At 32.5% G+C, this 5,574-nt stretch overlaps 1 long non-coding RNA gene across 2 annotated transcripts; it reads left to right on the top strand.

The window, feature by feature from the left end:
- Nucleotides 1-574: 574 nt before the first annotated feature.
- On the top strand, nt 575-5,330 carry LOC125868040 (uncharacterized). 2 transcript variants are annotated; one of them, XR_007446699.1, is made up of 6 exons: nt 575-1,451; nt 2,069-2,396; nt 3,909-4,113; nt 4,301-4,465; nt 4,699-4,849; nt 5,034-5,330. It is a non-coding gene; the product is annotated as an uncharacterized LOC125868040 (long non-coding RNA). The 2 variants fall into 2 exon arrangements; XR_007446700.1 differs by having other exon boundaries at nt 4,301-4,455.
- Nucleotides 5,331-5,574: the final 244 nt, after the last annotated feature.

The raw sequence follows: 5,574 nt of genomic DNA on the forward strand, positions 1-5,574 counted from the left end.
GTTTAGTATCTTTACTCTCAAGCTGTTTGAGTGACGAGGAATGAAATACAGAAAACAACCATATGAATGGTGAAACTATACAATTTTTTAAGAGCCCGATGACTACTTATATTGAAACGAAGTTTGTTCATCTTGAGAAGTACTCGAACTGCTCATAATGATTACTTACCGTTCAACAAATGTTCAATAGAACTTCGAGTTCATTGTCACTATGTATTACAATTGATGAAAATGAATAATGTTTATGAAATTTATATGCAGGTAGCTACTATATTTGGAAGACGCAAATCAAAAACTCACACAAAAGTAAGTGGTATTATTAAGCCCCATAGAATTGCCTCTGCTATTTAGATTTTCAAAATCTGAAAAGACTATTTTTTTAAAGATTTGAACCTAAATCTTGATCATGCTTCTAAGGTGAGATTTTTTCAAAATCACGGAATATATGAAATCTATCTTTTGGAGTAAAATTCGTCAAATTTGATTCATGAAATACTTCCATCTTTTAATTGCGGCCTTATTAGACCCTTCCAGTGATTAAGTGATTGATGATTGTCTATCTTTGTGTCTGTTATTGATTTATTAAGTGTACATTATTATGATTGAATTGATCTTTGATTATATGAATCTGTTTTAATTCTTGAGATAGTTTTAGAGGGTAATAAATCATAAGGGCAGCTTTCTTGCATCCTCCATATGCCAAACAATTGTTGCCAAGGATTCATATACAAAGAGAACATTGATGAGTGAATTGCACATTCTTTCTCTAATTCTGAATCAATAAAGGTCATTAAGCACGTAAATCGAGGGTTAACCTATTGACCAGAAACTATTTAATAGCATAAGTTTCTTTGTACTCATACGAGACAATATTAAAGAAGACAATAAGCTACCGTAAGATTCCGTTCTTGAATTCATCACATTTTAACCTATGTATGTTCTCTCATATGTTCCAAGATCTTATAGTTACCAGAAGCTGCATAAATGCAAAATTTACCATTTGCAACCTTCTACTTTTTTGTTTGGCGATTTAGCTTCTCTACAACTTCTGCACCTTTTACTCTTTAGTAAATATTTTGAGTCTTCCCTTATCCGTCATCTATTCTATTTTTGTTTCCTTTTTTTCGATGCCTAAGGATGATACAACCAAACCCTGCAAGTTGACTTCTTTCTTGGGTTATAAGATTGGAATGAATCACATTGCGAGAGGACTTGAAAAATTTGTATCAAGTAAAATCACTCTTTCATCTATAGCATTTCAGTTCGGTATTCATATTTTAAACATACATATAATCATTTAGACTCTGACTTCAGCAAATTGTTCGAAAAATTATCTAACTTATACAAAAGAAGGCTAAAGGAGGATGGGAGTCGAGGATTCACCGGAGAAGCTTAAAGAAAAAGAACAATAAAATGAGTAAAATAGGGAGACACGATCTTCATTCAAAAAGGTATTGTTGCCTCAAAGTTTCCATCTTTCATAGTTTTATCTATGATAAAGTGAATGTGCATATAGAAGATACTGCAACTAATTTGAGATTGTGGCACATTTGATTGATTAAACTCCCCTTATTAAATACAAGTAATTAACCTTAATGTATTATATCCAATCTTCTAGCCAATTAACTATCTTTTTTAATGTTTGATTACAATATTTACATTTTGAGCTACTTTAGATTCAAGCTTTATGGGCATAATTTATTGATGACTCAAACAGTTGGACCCTAAATTGATCTGTATCTTGTTCTTCTCTTCGATGAACTACTTGATTACTTTTAATCTTTAGGTGTGCTAGAGGAGTGAGTCATTTTTCGTGAGACTGATCTTTTCATTCAGTGTTCACCTATGTTGTTCGGACTCTTCAAAAATGTCAATGGGTGCATGTCGGATTCTCCAAAAGTAGTGTATATTTGGAGACTCCGACACGGGTGCGACATCAAAAGTGAAGTGTTTGTGCAACTTAGATTTCTACAGAGGTGTCAGAATAGGGTATATAAACAATTTCAATTTAATATGCCTTTTTTTTTCCAGCACTCCAATCTAACATGATTTTTTTCTTTGGTTTCAGATAATAAAGATAGGCAACACTCTTTGCTTGGAGTATGAAGTTTTGCAAGATTCTTATTCATAATTTCTCAAAAATATGTATTTTTCAACGGATTATTTGCTTGCGTCCTTGAAATCTTTTCTTCTTTCTAACTTTCATTTGTATTGAAAATAGGTGCAACTTGAATCAATTTTTTCGGTCTCTGTGAGTAGGAAAATGGGAGTATTACATGGTGTTCGCATGTAACATCACAGACACTCATCAAATTTTAAAGGTTACGTGTGAATAGTGTAAAATTAGCTGACGAGCTATAACAAGACATGTTGAAATGGTTTGGAAAGCATTTCAAGTAAGTTGCTCTCAATATAAAGTTATATAAAACTGCCCATAAACCATCTCTAGCTTTTGAGTCCCTCTGTGTTTCACTTCGCCTAAGATTCTTTTTCGTAGTAGCAACAACTCTTAAGATCTACCAAAAATGGCAGACACAACGACATTTGCTTTCCAAGCTGAGATCAATCAACCTCTCAGTCCTATTATCAACACTTTTCTACAGCTACAAGAAGATCTTTCTCCATGAACTCATCAACAATTCTTTAGATGCAAGTCTCAGAGTATTTTTTTTCTCTGTGTATTTTTACATCATCATCTAAGATTCTGTAGTTTCACACACTTTGTGATTTTGAAATTTGACTATTTTATAGCAATTTCAATTTTTTTATTATCTTCGTAGATAGAATAATGTGATCTTTTGGAGTACTGTGGTGCCACGATTTTTGTGATTTTGAAATTTGATTATTTAAGAATTAATCTGAGGACTTTTATGGTATTTGTGGATAACTTAACTTGATTGTCTAGGATACTGTATAGACAACCTTTTTTGAAGTTGTTTATATGTGTTGTCTTCGTGGATAGCTTACTGTGATCTTCTAGGATACCGTAGTGCCATCGCTCTCTATGATTTTGAAATTTGATTATTTTATAGAGCAGTTGAATTTCTATTTAGAGGTTTTTTTAATCTATATTGTCTTCATGGATAACTTAAGGTGATCCTCTAGGATACTATAGTGTCAAGGTTCTCTGTGATTTTGAAAAATGATTATTTTAGAACAGTATGATTTTTTTTGAGATTTTTTATCTGTATTATATTTGTGGACAGCTTGATGAGATCGTCTAGGTTACCGTGGTTTCATTGCCCCCTTGTAATTTTGAAATTTGATTACTTTAGAGCAGAGTTCATATATCAGTCATATATCATCTTGAAACTTAGCTGATTGAAGTGATCTTGGTTTGTGTCTTTGACATCTCTACTCTGAACATAGCTATTATCAGTGTTAGTATGTGATTCTGCTGATAATATATTGTAGTGAGATCACCCTCTGTAACTTTCAAATTAGAGTAATCTAGAGCAGTTATATCATATCACAGAGTCCATATATCAGGCAATCTTTGCATGTTTTGATGTCCATTTGAAAGCACCTGATTCTGTGTTCTTAATTCGAGAAACTGGATCATTAAATATTCAGCTTTGTCGTCATAATATTTAGCTGATAAGAGTGAGCTCTATGTAGTTTTCTATTTGCCTTATTTTTGCTCAGACTAGGTAGTGCGAAAACTTGCTTGATTTATGTCCTTAAAGCTTTAGTTAGAAGATATGAGCTTTCCTCAGATAGAGTAGATAAACGATTTCAATTTTAAAATGCCTTCGACTTCAGAACTCCTATCAATCTATAACATGATTATTTTTTTGCATTCTGGTACTATGGAGATAGGCGACACTCCTTTGCTATTCTTAGTGGGTTATTTTCTTATGTCGTTAAAATCTTTTCTTCTTTCTAATTCTTTTTTGTATTGAAAACAGGTACAAATTGAGCCATTTCACTTTGTCTCCGCGAGTATGAAAATGAGAGTATTCACATGGTGTCCACTTTGTGACTTCACAAAGCTCATCAAATTTACTTTTCGGAATTGGTAAAGAGAGAGGTACATTCTAATGGATGTAAAATTAGTTGGCGAGCCTAACCAAGAGTCCAAGACATGTTGGAATGGTTCATAAAGCATTTTAAGTAAGTTGCTCTCAATGTGATTATCTTCTACACTGTTTTAAATAGGTTCTGAATGCATAATTATGTTATTGCACCATGCATTTGGTGTTAGTAATTAGCACATTTACTTTTAACACATTTTTCACGTCTTTCATAAATCCTTACATGATTTTGTATGTTCAAAATCTACTCACAAATAATAGTACAGGAATAGTTCGATGGAAGATCAAAGTTAGCTGGAATCAGGGCCATTGAGTTCTGTGAAATTAAGACCTCAGGGAACATTTGTTGGTGTCTATGATGGACATGGAGGACCTGAGACTTTGTGGTTTATAAACAATGTCATGTTCTACAATCTCAAGAGTACGTATGTGTAATGTTTTTAATTCGATTGTATGATGTTTTATTCTCATATTGATTGTCCTGTATAGGAGTAATCGCAAAAGTTCATAATTTGTTAAATGAATTGTGTGAATTTGATTGAGCTATTACCCAATGAAAGGAATAAGGGGGTAAAGTTTACAGAGTCGACAAAGCAATTATATTGTAGATGAATTAAAATTTCAGTGGAAATCATATAACTATTTCTGCTCAATGTATGAACAGGTTGTGTTGTCATACATGCATGTTGAACTGAAAGTGTAGGCAATTTTCTATCTCAATATATGAAGTACTTCCATGTTGCATCGATGTGGCGCTACATCTGCGAAAACAATTCTCATTTTTTGAGATCAAATCTGAAATAAATGATTGTTAGGTAATGTTACTTACTCTTTCTTTATTTTGTGGATAAACAACTTATAATAATGTAATAACTTCACTAGAGTTTTTTTTTTTAAAAGACATATGTGGTAGTGCATGCTTATATTTGGTAATTCACTGGATTTTCCATGTGCATTTTTCTGACATTTGTAAATTGATTTGATCTTCTCTTTTTGCAGATTTTACTTGAATCATTGTTCGCATAAGAATGAGTTAGATTTTTCTCATGGCGTATAACCAGATGAAGAGTGAGGTTGGCTTATGGAAGTTATCAATATCGCAAAGTTGAACTCTCCGAACTATGGATAAGATAGGTTGTAATAGGCAACTCAATTACAATTCTCTTACAACTTCTTTTTACATAAAGAAATTCTTTGTTTCATTCAATTATGTAAACAAGCACAAGAATTGTTTTGCTAATGCTAACTTTAACCAAGAAGGTTGGCATCGTGTTTAGTTTGCTTGTACTATTGTAATGTTGCAGTGACAAAAAGAAATCGAAACCATGCATGTTGGGCCTGTGCTAGCACATGCCATACCCTTCTAGTATGATATATATACGAGATTAGTATCGTAGAGGACTGCGTGTTTTTCTTTAATGAATAAAATAACCCTTATAATACCCTTATAAGTATATGATACATACCATGTGTGGTATTATAGAGAACTAAATATTGTTTTTTAAGAAATGAACATGTCCACTATGATACATTGTCAGTA

Source organism: Solanum stenotomum, chromosome 6 (genome assembly GCF_019186545.1).
Source record: "Solanum stenotomum isolate F172 chromosome 6, ASM1918654v1, whole genome shotgun sequence".
In the NCBI taxonomy this organism is placed as follows: Eukaryota; Viridiplantae; Streptophyta; class Magnoliopsida; order Solanales; family Solanaceae; genus Solanum; species Solanum stenotomum.